The sequence below is a fragment of the Oncorhynchus mykiss genome, chromosome 19 (genome assembly GCF_057628025.1).
Source record: "Oncorhynchus mykiss isolate SJ-2025 chromosome 19, ASM5762802v1, whole genome shotgun sequence".
NCBI lineage: Eukaryota > Metazoa > Chordata > Actinopteri > Salmoniformes > Salmonidae > Oncorhynchus > Oncorhynchus mykiss.
In genome coordinates this window covers 59,172,711-59,187,379 of record NC_143040.1, presented here as the reverse complement: position 1 = coordinate 59,187,379, position 14,669 = coordinate 59,172,711, and the positions used below count along the sequence as shown (strand labels likewise).

General features: G+C 40.2%; 1 protein-coding gene across 1 annotated transcript in view; it reads right to left on the bottom strand.

The window, feature by feature from the left end:
- The window catches only part of LOC110498377 (transcription regulator protein BACH2), a 70,465-nt gene extending 60,893 nt beyond the window's left edge, over nucleotides 1-9,572 (bottom strand). The window contains exon 1 of the mRNA XM_036955019.2: nucleotides 9,307-9,572. The gene's annotated coding sequence lies outside the window, so the exon portion shown is untranslated. The remainder of the gene's footprint in view (nucleotides 1-9,306) is intronic.
- Nucleotides 9,573-14,669: the final 5,097 nt, after the last annotated feature.

Sequence of the window (14,669 nt, the reverse complement as noted above, 5' to 3'; positions counted from 1 at the left end):
GGCTGGTCTCAAACGATCCCGCAGGTGAAGACGCCAGATTTGGAGGTCCTGGGCTGCTGTGGTTACACGTGGTCTGCGGTTGTGAGGTCGGTTGGACATACTGCCAAATTCTCTAAAACGATGTTGGAGGCAGCTTATGGTAGAGAAACTAACATTACATTCTCTGGAAACAGCTCTGGTGAACATTTCTGCAGTCAGCATGCAATTGAACACTCCTCAAAACATCTGTGGCATTGTGTTGTGTGACTAAACTGCACATTTTAGAGTGGCCTTCTATTGTCCCCAGCACAAGGTGCACCTGTGTAATGATCATTCTTTTTAACCAGCTTCTTGATATGCCACACCTGTCAGGTGGATGGGTTATCTTGGCAAAGGAGAAATGCACACTAATGGGGATGTAAACAAATTTGTGCACAACATTTGAGAGAAATTGGCTTTTTGTGATTATGGAACATTTCTGTGATCTTTAATTTCAGCTCATGAAACATGGGAACAACACTTTATATGTTCTGTTTATATTTTTCTTCAGTATAAATCTAAACTAATTTGACATATTAGTAAAGACAAGATTAAATTGAGAATAGTCTGATAGGTGAAAATATAATATATTGATGAGAGAACAGTGGGTGCAGCCTGAGGTAAGGAACAGAGAGCAAGCTTTTTTGGGGGGATTTTCTGAACTCATCATTAGCCTGTAGTCACATCATGCAGCCCATACAGTATATATTTTGATTTCTAATGAATTCTAAGGTTTGTATCATTCACAACTAAAGATGCCAAATAACTCTTAATCTGGCATATAGGACCAGTTTCAAATTATCACAACAAATTACCACAACATTGCCACTTCATATGCACACACTCTCACTCCGGAATGGGAAATATATCCTTTCTATTTTATTCAGCTGTCCAAATATATTCTTCTTACTATAAAATTATATAATATAAAATAATGGCACGGGACTTATAAGCATGTCTTGTCTGCTAAATGAACAAGCCTACAGCCTATGGCATGGTACATGACCAGTTAACATACAGTAGGCCAACTCATATTCTATTCTTCTGAAATACATTTTCTTCATATCATAGCGTTTCTCTAGACCTGACTAAAATAAATAATGAATTTATTGTGATGGCGTATATTCAATTGACTTATTAGACTTTTTAAAATGTAGATGTTCCAATGGCATGCATCAGAGGATTGTATGCTGCTTGTATGAGTGGAGCCTTGAGATGCTAAACATGTTTATGTTCATTAATGGTCAATTACCTTGAGACCGGCAGTCGTTTGCATGACGATAACCAGCTGACAGAATTTCATGACCGCCACAGCCCTAGTTGGTGTGTTGGAAAACTCAAGAGCAATGTTTTTGTTTTTTTGTCATATCAGCAACACACCATAGATTTGTGGAGCAAGATTGAGCTTTGACAATGCGCCTTAATAAGGAGGATATTATTGTGTCAAGTGTGGCGTGTGTTCTACTTCAGTGACTTTGAGTGAGTGTGTGTGTATGTGTGTGTGTGTGTGAGGTGGGCAGGTTCAGGTTGGCGGTTTGCATCCTGTGACCGGTTGGGAGGAGAGTGAAGGTGTGAAACACACTTCTTGCGCTGTGTATGTGCGGGGGCGTATTGTCTCTGTCTCTCAGTAAAATAACAGGATTCACTTGTAACTTCTCACTGCCTTGTCATTTACATTTCAGACAATAAGCAGACGCTCTTATCAAGAGCAACTTACAGTTAGTGCATGCATCTTAAGATAGCTAGGTGATACAGCCACATATCACAGTCGTCGTAAGCACATTTTTCCTCAATAATGAAGTTATCAGCAAAGTCAGTGCTTGTAGGAAAAGTCAAGTGCAAGGTTTAGTTTTTTGTCATATCAGCAACACACTGTAGATTTGTGGACAGCTTACAGAAAAGCAAAATAAATCTCACAGAAACATTTTGACAATCACATTCTGTATAGCAGGGCTCTCCAACCCTGTTCCTGGAGACTACTGTCCTGTAGTCTAAAACAGGGCTCTCTAACCCTGTTCCTGGAGAGCTACGGTCCTGTAGGTTTTCACTCCAACCCTAATCTAGCACACCGGATTGTAATAATTAGCTGGTTGATAAGCTGAATCAGGTTTGTTACAACTGCGGTTGGAGTGAAAAGCGACACGAGGGTAACTCTCCAGGAACAGGGTTAGAGACCCCTGGTATACAGAGTGTAGGCTGTAGATTGCGTCTGTATATTTTGTGGGAGCATATTGAGTCACTGATGGTAAACTGAATAACTAGGACTGGCTGAACTGAATGCAGGTCTATTTTCATCTCCGTCATGTGAGAACATTGCCAGAGGGTGTTTTGTGTGTGTTCGTCCGCCTGTGTGTCTATGTCCGTCTGTGTGTGCAAGTGTGTGTGTGTTTGTATGTGGACCAGATTCCACTGGTGGCTCAGAATACCTCATCACCTTGTCAGTGGCCTGCCACCACTGGTTGCACCCCAGTGTATAAGAGCCAAGATGGGAGCCACAACCACACAAACACACACATTCAGACAGGGAGTTTCTGTACCGCACAGAGAAAACTATACACAACTTCTGTACAAATCTATTTTTTTGTCTGTTTGTTTTCACACAACACTTCTTGGGTAGCTCAAGAATCGCCTGTTAAATGAGAGAACAGTCCTGGTTCAACAAACAACTAAACCATACAGGTCCAGTTCAGAATGAGGTTGAAGCTACAGATCCCTTCTCCGCACCACATAAACACCCTATCCCCACTGGGACGGCCTTAAAGTTAGCCTCCCTCCATCCAAGCTCAAGTACAGAAATACAGAGTACAGAGACATTGTACATCACAAAGGAAAGGTACAACCAAAGGGGAATTGAATGGGGGTAGGCAGTACAGTACGTGAGGTGTTGATGGGAACTGACTGGGAATGGGGATTGGCAGAGGAAGATCCTCTGGTTGTTGTGGTCCTTTGTCAGGTCATCCAGTGTCAACTCAAAAATAGAGATACAGTATACTGATAAATCTATATCTACAGTGGGGAAAAAACGTCCTCAGAAGGCTATCTTTCTGAGGAGGGCATCCTGCATATCTAATTTCTTACATTATGTATGGTGAAGCACTGTGAGGTGTTTCTCAGTGCTGCCACACAGAGGGGGAGATGCAGACAGTGAAACCAATGCATTGGATTCAACCCAACCAGAGAAAGACATCTGGCATTTTACTACAGAATCTACCCATTTAGTACAGAATCTATCAATACGAGACATCACCTCCTAAGTTATTCTTCAACACACTGTCTGGCAGGCAGTCTTGAAGCACATCCCTTTAGTATGTACAGAGTACAGACAATACTGTGAGGTGCATGTATAATTTATGGTGTACAGTGTAGTGAAAGTCAAGCGTAGGGTGTGACTGAGGGTGTATCAGGATTCCCGTTCGTCTGAGAGGTTTGCTGAGGTTCAGGAAAAGCGATTGGAGCGATGCCTCCTCTCCTCTCCTCTCCCCTTTACTACTCCCATCAACCCATCCAAGGTGATAAGGACAGACTGTCTCTGGGGATGCCTTAGCGCCAGACCAAACTGTGTAGAGAAGGATGAACGTCCTTCTCTCTCCATCTATTGCTTTCATTTTCTCTTTCTTTCTGTACTCTCGCTATCTTTAGCTTTCCCTCCTTGATATCCTCTCTCTTTCTCTCTCTCTAATGGCTTTATTGGCATGGGAAACATGTGTTAACATTGCCAAAGCAAGTGAACTAGATAATAAACAATAAAAATGAACAGTAAACATTACACACACAGAAGTTCCAAAATAATAAAGACATTTCAAATATCATATTATGTCTATTTACAGTTTAGTAGTTATGTGCAAATAGTCAAAGTACAAAAGGGAAAATAAATCAACATAAATATGGGTTGTATTCCCTCTCTCTCATTGTTCTCTCTCTCTCTCTCATTATGTTTTTTTCTCTCTCTCTCTCATTACGTTCTCTCTCTCTCATTATACTCTCTCATTATGTTCTCTCTCATTATGTTCTCTATCATTATTACGCTCTCTCTCTCTCTCTCTCTCTCTCATTATGTTCCCTCTCTCTCTCATTATGTTCTCTCTGTCTCTCTCTCTCATTATGTTCTCTCTCTCTCTCTCTCTCGCTCTCATTATGCTCTCTCTCTCATTATGTTCTCTCTCTCTCATTATGTTCTCTCTCTCTCATTATGTTCTCTCTCTCTCTCATTATGTTCTCTCTCTCATTATGTTCTCTCTCTCTCATTATGTTCTCTCTCTCTCTCTCTCATTATGTTCTCTCTCTCTCATTATGTTCTCTCTCATTGTTCTCTCTCTCTCTCATTGTGTTCTCTCTCTCTCTCATTATGTTCTCTCTCTCATTATGTTCTCTCTCTGTCTGACAAGGTATAAATCTGTCGTTCTGCCCCTGAACAGGCAGTTAACTCACTGTTCTTAGGCCGTCATTGAAAATAAGAATTTGTTCTTAACTGACTTGCCTAGTTAAATAAAGGTAAAATTAAAATTATGTTCTCTCTCTCTGTCATTATGTTCTCTCTCTCTCTCTCTCATTATGTTCTCTCTCTCTGTCATTATGTTCTCTCTCTGTCATTATGTTCTCTCTCTCATTATGTTCTCTCTCTCTCTCTCTCATTATGTTCTCTCTCTCTGTCATTATGTTCTCTCTCTGTCATTATGTTCTCTCTCTCATTATGTTCTCGCTCTCTCTCTCTCTCTCATTATGTTCTCTCTCTCATTATGTTCTCTCTCTGTCATTATGTTCTCTCTCTGTCATTATGTTCTCTCTCTGTCATTATGTTCTCTCTGTCATTATGTTCTCTCTCTCTGTCACTCTCTCTCTGTCATTATGTTCTCTCTGTCATTATGTTCTCTCTCTGTCATTATGTTCTCTCTCTGTCATTATGTTCTCTCTGTCATTATGTTCTCTCTCTCTGTCACTCTCTCTCTGTCATTATGTTCTCTCTGTCATTATGTTCTCTCTCTGTCATTATGTTCTCTCTCTGTCATTATGTTCTCTCTGTCATTATGTTCTCTCTCTCTGTCACTCTCTCTCTGTCATTATGTTCTCTCTGTCATTATGTTCTCTCTCTGTCATTATGTTCTCTCACTGTCATTATGTTCTCTCTCTGTCATTATGTTCTCTCTCTGCCATTATGTTCTCTCTCTGTCATTATGTTCTCTCTCTGTCATTATGTTCTCTCTGTCATTATGTTCTCTCTCTCTGTCACTCTCTCTCTGTCATTATGTTCTCTCTTTGTCATTATGTTCTCTCTCTGTCATTATGTTCTCTCTCTGTCATTATGTTCTCTCTCTGTCATTATGTTCTCTCTCTGTCATTATGTTCTCTCTCTCTGTCACTCTCTCTCTCTCATTATGTTCTCTCTCTGTCATTATGTTCTCTCTGTCATTATGTTCTCTCTCTGTCATTATGTTCTCTCTCTGTCATTATGTTTTCTCTCTGTCATTATGTTCTCTCTCTCTGTCACTCTCTCTCTCTCATTATGTTCTCTCTCTGTCATTATGTTCTCTCTCTGTCATTATGTTCTCTCTCTGTCATTATGTTCTCTCTCTGTCATTATGTTCTCTCTCTGTCATTATGTTCTCTCTCTCTGTCACTCTCTCTCTGTCATTATGTTCTCTCTCTGTCATTATGTTCTCTCTCTGTCATTATGTTCTCTCTCTCTCATTATGTTCTCTCTCTCTGTCACTCTCTCTCTCTCATTATGTTCTCTCTCTGTCATTATGTTCTCTCTCTCATTATGTTCTCTCTCTCTGTCACTCTCTCTCTTTCTCTCTTTCCTCCTGTCTCTTTTCTGTTTTTTTATGCCTGCTGTATTTACAATGTTACATTTTACAGTAGTATTTGTGGTTTAATAGTTAAATTGCTGAGAATATTGTTTAGAATAATAATCTCTCTCTCTCATTATGTTCTCTCTCGCTCTCTTATTACATTCTCTCTCTCTCATTACACTCTCTCTCATTATGTTCTCTCTCTCGCTCATTATGTTCCCTCTCTCTCATTATGTTCTCTCTCTCTCTCTCATTATGTTCTCTCTCATTATGCTCTCTCTCTCATTATGTTCCCTCTCTCATTATGTTCTCTCTCTTTCTCTCATCATGTTCTCTCTCTCTCATTATGTTCTCTCTCTCTCTCATTATGTTCTCTCTCTCATTATGTTCTCTCTCTCTCATTATGTTCTCTCTCTCTCTCTCTCATTATGTTCTCTCTCTCTCATTATGTTCTCTCTCATTGTTCTCTCTCTCTCTCATTGTGTTCTCTCTCTCTCTCATTATGTTCTCTCTCTCATTATGTTCTCTCTCTGTCTGACAAGGTATAAATCTGTCGTTCTGCCCCTGAACAGGCAGTTAACTCACTGTTCTTAGGCCGTCATTGAAAATAAGAATTTGTTCTTAACTGACTTGCCTAGTTAAATAAAGGTAAAATTAAAATTATGTTCTCTCTCTCTGTCATTATGTTCTCTCTCTCTCTCTCTCATTATGTTCTCTCTCTCTGTCATTATGTTCTCTCTCTGTCATTATGTTCTCTCTCTCATTATGTTCTCTCTCTCTCTCTCTCTCTCATTATGTTCTCTCTCTCTGTCATTATGTTCTCTCTCTGTCATTATGTTCTCTCTCTCATTATGTTCTCGCTCTCTCTCTCTCTCTCATTATGTTCTCTCTCTCATTATGTTCTCTCTCTGTCATTATGTTCTCTCTCTGTCATTATGTTCTCTCTCTGTCATTATGTTCTCTCTGTCATTATGTTCTCTCTCTCTGTCACTCTCTCTCTGTCATTATGTTCTCTCTGTCATTATGTTCTCTCTCTGTCATTATGTTCTCTCTCTGTCATTATGTTCTCTCTGTCATTATGTTCTCTCTCTCTGTCACTCTCTCTCTGTCATTATGTTCTCTCTGTCATTATGTTCTCTCTCTGTCATTATGTTCTCTCTCTGTCATTATGTTCTCTCTGTCATTATGTTCTCTCTCTCTGTCACTCTCTCTCTGTCATTATGTTCTCTCTGTCATTATGTTCTCTCTCTGTCATTATGTTCTCTCACTGTCATTATGTTCTCTCTCTGTCATTATGTTCTCTCTCTGCCATTATGTTCTCTCTCTGTCATGATGTTCTCTCTCTGTCATTATGTTCTCTCTGTCATTATGTTCTCTCTCTCTGTCACTCTCTCTCTGTCATTATGTTCTCTCTTTGTCATTATGTTCTCTCTCTGTCATTATGTTCTCTCTCTGTCATTATGTTCTCTCTCTGTCATTATGTTCTCTCTCTGTCATTATGTTCTCTCTCTCTGTCACTCTCTCTCTCTCATTATGTTCTCTCTCTGTCATTATGTTCTCTCTGTCATTATGTTCTCTCTCTCTGTCATTATGTTCTCTCTCTGTCATTATGTTTTCTCTCTGTCATTATGTTCTCTCTCTCTGTCACTCTCTCTCTCTCATTATGTTCTCTCTCTGTCATTATGTTCTCTCTCTGTCATTATGTTCTCTCTCTGTCATTATGTTCTCTCTCTGTCATTATGTTCTCTCTCTGTCATTATGTTCTCTCTCTCTGTCACTCTCTCTCTGTCATTATGTTCTCTCTCTGTCATTATGTTCTCTCTCTGTCATTATGTTCTCTCTCTCTCATTATGTTCTCTCTCTCTGTCACTCTCTCTCTCTCATTATGTTCTCTCTCTGTCATTATGTTCTCTCTCTCATTATGTTCTCTCTCTCTGTCACTCTCTCTCTTTCTCTCTTTCCTCCTGTCTCTTTTCTGTTTTTTTATGCCTGCTGTATTTACAATGTTACATTTTACAGTAGTATTTGTGGTTTAATAGTTAAATTGCTGAGAATATTGTTTAGAATAATAATCTCTCTCTCTCATTATGTTCTCTCTCGCTCTCTTATTACATTCTCTCTCTCTCATTACACTCTCTCTCATTATGTTCTCTCTCTCGCTCATTATGTTCCCTCTCTCTCATTATGTTCTCTCTCTCTCTCTCATTATGTTCTCTCTCATTATGCTCTCTCTCTCATTATGTTCCCTCTCTCATTATGTTCTCTCTCTTTCTCTCATCATGTTCTCTCTCTCTCATCATGTTCTCTCTCTCTCTCATTATGTTCTCTCTCAGTATTTGTGGTTTAATAGTTAAATTGCAGAGAATATTGTTTAAAATAGTGAGGTAATATGAAACAGGTAGGTTAATTTGCGGCAAATTCCTTTCAAAACAATGATGTAAGTCTGCTTCCGGGGAATCCAATAACTCAAGTATTTGTGTTACTGATGCCCTTTCCCCATCATGTGAGACCTTAAACAAGGAAAGATAAGGAAAAGCAAATGACCTTATTAAGATCAGATGCAAAAAAACAGGGCAGGGAGTGACACCACAATTCAGATTGAAAGATTACAATATTATTAGATGGCCAGAAGGGGTAGACCAAGAGGAACATTGAGGTTCATGCATGGCACTGAAACGAAATCCATTATACTCAATCAAAGTTGAATCAATCCATAAAAACATTAGGTCATTCAATTGGTGATTCAAAAAAGTATAAATAGAATCAGGCATTCATCTGCATTTGTTAAGATTTATTGTCAGCTGTAATTGGTGTTGGTAGCCTAACACGTGGGGAGCAGAGCGACATCTAGCCGTGACACAGTTCTCTATGGAAATTCTTATAGTAGCCTATTTCAATAGCTGAACATATCACGGCGGTTTACTGACATCTAGCAAGCACAAAACATGTCCATGTGCAATCTATTTACCGTTTTCGTTCGTTAACATCAACACTGCATTATTGCAAGTCACTAATTCGTTGGAAACAAATAATTCAATGTCTTTCTATAGCGGCCAATGGCGGGAATACGAGCTACTCGATGAGATCCTTTGTCCCGCTCTGCCCCCTCTTTCCGCAAAATGACAGTGCCCTCATGTCATATTGACCATGCAGCGACCACTCAGCCTCGTTCGAAAAACATTCCCTGCGCAACAAAGCGCACTGTCACCACTCTGCGCAATGGGAAGACCACCTCAATGTATTACTAGCCAAATAAAGGCTATTGGTGCACTCAGCTGATAATTAAACAACAAAAAACAACCGTCTTCATGCATAATTATGTTATGCATGCATATTTATGGTTTTATATCAACGAATGTATAAGAATGTAATGTAATGCATTAGCAGAAACACATCACTGCAAATGGGAAAATGCAATACAGGGGAAAGGACGCACTCTAAACCAAAACCATCATGTAATTACATATAGGCCTAGGTAACAAAACAGTAATAGGCTCACCTTAACTTTCCTGTTTTCTTGCACGTCAGCGCTCCGTCGGTCTCTTACAAATTAGATTGATTCCACATGGTGACTTCAGCAGCACCCACTCCAAACTGTTGAAAGTGCGTGTTTAGCAATAGTCATCAATATTTCGTATTATAACGCATAACGCGTGGTTAGGCCTAATATATGTTATCGTTTTTGTCTATTTGAAAAACAGCGTGCAGCTTCCTCCTCTGCTGTTTGTATCCCTCCTATGAAATGCTTTCGCCCAGCTCTACATTGTTGACATTCGAGCGCTGACGTCACCCTGTCCCTCATTCACAACATTGCGCTGTGCATAAATTACACCAAAGCCCCCGTAGAGTTGAAATTTTACTCCAAATGGTGGGCGCATTTGGGATTGGTGAATTGCCTTTACAACCATGTCACCGTAAATTCCGTCGCGGAGCGAGGAACGGGAGAATGGCTAGGGATAATGAAGATCCTTTGAACCACCATCAATAGGCTAAAATAACATCCTCTGGATGCATATCATCATGCCAACCCGAAGACATAAAAAAAAAATAAACACTACATTTTGACAGCATGATTTAAGATGAATACATCTCACTTATGACATGTATTACTAACCCCTCATTAACTGCTTATCACCACTCAGAGAAAAACAATCCCATAGTGCACATCATCAGCTTCCCCTTGAGTAGATACTCTTCACTCATTCACATCCCTGTTAGCCTACACCCAGGACCCAGAAAGCACAATCTCATCCTGCTATAGATCCTTGACTGACTGAACAGTCTCCAGCCTTTAATTATTATTTTTTTAAACCTAGTTATTTAACTAGGCAAGTCAGTTAAGAACAATTTCTTATTTACAATGACGGCCTACCCCGGCCAAACCCTAACCCGGACAACGCTGGTCCAATTGTGCGCTGCCCTATGGGACTCCCAATCCCGGACGGTTGTGATACAGCCTGGAATCGAACCAGGGTGTGTAGTGATGCCTCTAGCACTGAGATGCAGTGCCTTAGACCACTGCGCCACTCCGGAGCCTACTCTGAGTCAATATTCACATCATAAAAATGAATTCCCTTCGACCACACCCACAAATTGGGGAAAACAGACATTCTTTCCCATTGAGCCCCATTGTAAAATAGCCGACTTTGTCATCGATTTTATGTTATACAGAACTAACCAAACATTCAGAAATGCTGCTGTGTTATTCAATGTACATGTAAACTGGTAAAAAAATCCACACCTATGGTTCGCAATGCTCCCCAGTAAAGAAACAGAGCCTGCAAGATGAGCCCTGTAGCTTCAGGCTATTTGGTGTGGGAGAGTGGGAAATGTGGGGATCCGGTAAGCGACACTTAGCTGTGTGAAAACGTTTCATCACAGGTAAGACATTTACAGTGTCTTCAGAAAGTTTTCATACCCCTTGATTTATTCCACATTTTGTTGTGTTATATCCAGAATTAAAAATTGATTACATATGTTTTTTCCCGCCCATCTACTGTCACGGCCGTCGTAGCGAGGAGACCAAGGTGCAGCGTGGTATGCGTACATACCACGCTCTTTATTATAAGAATGAACACTGAACAAAACTAACAAAACGAACCGTGACGCTATACAAAGAGTACTGAACAGGCAACTACACATAGACAAGAACCCACAAATACCCTAGACAAAATGGCTACCTAAATATGGTCCCTAATCAGAGACAACGATAAACAGCTGCCTCTGATTGGGAACCAATTCAGGCCTCCATAGACATATAAATACCTAGACTTACAAAAACAAAAGGTATAACAATGCCTGCCATGGACGTTTCCCAGTTGCTTTGAATGTTCAAAATCATAGTGTCATTGGCAGTTTGAAGGGACTCAAATTGTTTTTCATATCCAATTCAAATCTGATCTTCTTCCTGCAGTCTGAACACCCAAAAAGCACAAGGAATCAGATATTTCAAACCACATTTCAAACCTCCTTCTTAAGTGGTTTGAAATCAGATTATAAATCAGATTCCTGGCCATGCAACTGATTTATTTGCTCTTAAGTGGTTTTTAGACTGCTATTTGGCATATCTTGTTGCTTGCTATCTACTCTGTTCACAGTTTGACAAGAACATGTGGTAGCTAGCTAACTAATTTGTTAATTATTTACAGACAAATTAGTGAATGCTAGAGAGCTAAACAGCTGCCTAGCTAGCTAGTTGACTGCTGTGGCTTGTTTTGAAAGTTGGATCAATGTATCCTTTGAGGCTTTAAAAGTGTTCTTACACTGTGATTTTGAACACCTAAAGCAACTGGGAAACATCCATGGCAGGCATTGTTGTCAATGTATCAGCTTGCTAGCTACCTCACTTCTGAGCGATGGGAAGCATGAGCACCACAACCAATTATCCTACACCACTGCGCACACACCCGCCATGACAATTAACGTAGCCATGTAAACAAATGACTGCTGGCTGAACACACACCAACCAGATTTAGTCACTTGCAGTTTGGGCAGTCAGTATTCCAAAACGGATTTCAAAAACAAAACTGAGCATTTGAGCATTAAGCCTTTGAGCATTAAGTCCTGTGAACAAGGCTTTAGTCACCCACAGTGAAACATCCAGACAACCTATTTCAAGATAATTGTTCCAGGCTGTAAGACAGAATGTGTGAGTCTCCACCAGAACAAGAATCTCACCTGGACAAACAACAGAGCTACATTTCATATGAATGATCAATTATAGACAATCATAATTTCATTCATCATTTATGGCCATGTGTTACATAATTAGACAGATATGATTCAGAGGTTGAGAGAGTGTCCTCTCCTCTGCATTATGCAGAAACATAGGACTATTGGTTCAGTACGGAGGCTGCATTAGTCAGGCAGAGAGAGCGTGATTTATAATATAGAGACAGCAGATCCCCAAGGAGCTGGCAAGCCATTACGTTTTATCAGGTTGCCACAGACTTGCTGCTCCTGGAGCCCATTTATTTTCCCTGGGTGGTATTCAGATCAGCCCACATTCTCAATGTCAAGTGGTATAAATAACCAAAGCTGATTCTATCTGCTCAACAGCAGGAAATGGTGTACAAAGTGGTAATGCAAGGAGCCAGTGATGGGGATAATCACACAATTTACCTATGCTTCAAATGCAGTGTAAAATTGACAAGGAAGAAACACAGATTTAGCTTTGCTAGTCATGTCCCACATACGCTACTGCCAACAATGCATTTCTACAACAGATACTGGAGACAAAATAGACAGGGAGACACAACTACACACAGTCAAACTGACAAGGCTCTCAGAAAACTAAACAACAGGAGACCATTGCCTACGTTTGAACATGACCTGATATTGAACAAGACATTTCTGCAAGTGAAAGAAAATAGGAGAGCTCTCGATAAAAGGAAGTGGAGGACTAGGCTTAGCCACACTGGGGGGCTTTGAGGAATTAGTCTGTCACCAAACCATACTGTCAATTCCCTCGTTTCCTCTACTCCTTTCTTTTTAAAGTAGAGATTACAGATGACACAGCAGTGACAGACAAGCTTGTTATTTGTCTTGATGGAAACATGTAGGATACATTCCTGCGTGGGCAGGTTGGTAGGTGGGGCCTTGGGTTCAAACTCTGTGCAAATGTTTAGTTTAAGACTGAATGATTGTATGGAAGCTTTCATACACAGAACTTGAAATTGAACAACCAAATCAAATTGTTGCATCCAAGATTATCATACTCCAGTTTTGACCTAATCAAGCTACTGAAATATGATGGTAACTTTTGAAACACTTTCAAGTAACTTGGATTTGAAAACATTATGAACACAATATCTATCATACATACTTCACAACATAATGTTGTAGATTTTGGATATAACTTCCTACTCGGAAAGTCAATGTAAGTATATTTATTCACCATGCAGGGTATATCCCTCAGGTTAAGGTCAGGCAGCTCATCATGGTGTAGCCACAACATTTACCTTCCAGAGAACAATATAACATTTACAGGAAATAAACAAGTGAATGCTCCATGTGATGAAGATACTGTAGTAGATTTCTTACTTTAACTGTATTTTCACAGTAGCTAGCTTGTAACAGGAATGCCAGGAATGACGGTGAGTGAGATCATCAGTCTTCTTAACCATCACAAGCCAGTCATGTTAGTCACTAGTCAGTGATATAGCCGTTATCCTCACTGCACTGCAGACAAAGCAAACCCCATCTATTGTCACTGCGCTGTTTCAACTGGGAGACACAAAAACATACTTCAGAAACATAAAAATGCTTTCAGGTTTTGTTCCATACCTTCCTCATATACTACATTTACACTGAACAAAAATATAAACGCAATATGTAAAGTTGTTGGTCCCATATTTCATGAGCTGAGATAAAAGATCACAGAAATGTTCCATACGCAGAAAAATCTTATTTCTCTGAAATTTTGTGCACAAATTTGTTTACATCCCTGTTAGTGAGCATTTCTTCTTTGCCAAGATAATCCATCCACCTGACAGGTGTGGCATATCAAGAAGCTGGTTAAACAGCATGATCATTACACAGGTGCAACTTGTGCTGGGGAAAATAAAAGGCTACACTAATATGTGCAGTTTTGTCACACAACATTGATGTAACGGTCGTCGTATGAAGGAGAGGACCAAAGCGCAGCGTGGTAAGTGTTCATCTTGATATTTAACGTGAACACTGAAACAAAAACAATAAACGACAACGTGAAATAACTAAACTGAAACAGTACCGTTTGGACCAAACACTGACACAGATAACAAAAAACCCACAACTCAAAAGTGAAACCAGGCTACCTAAGTATGATTCTCAATCAGGGACAACGATTGACAGGTGCCTCTGATTGAGAACCATACCAGGCCGAACACAGCAATCCCAAATCATAGAAAAAAGAACATAGACAACCCACCCAACTCACGCCCTGACCATACTAAAACAAAGACATAATAAAAGATCTAAGGTCAGAACGTGACAATTGATGTCTCAAGTTTTGAGAGTGAGTGCAATTGGCATGCTGAATGGGGGAAATTCTACCAGAGTTGTTGCCAGAGAATTTAATGTTAATTTCTCTACCACAAGCCACCTAGCAGTACGTCCAACCGGCCTCACAACCACAGACCACGTGTAACCACGCCAGCCCAGGACCTGCACATTTGACTTCTTCACCTGCGGGATCGTCTGAGACCAGCCACCCAGACAGTTGATGAAACTGTGGGTTTGCAGAACAGAAGAATTTCTGCTCAAACTGTCAGAAACCAGGGAAGCTCATCTGCATGATCGTCGTCCTCACCAGGGTCTTGTCCTGACTCCAGTTCGACGTCGTAACCGACTTGAGTGGGCAAATGCTCACCTTTGATGGCC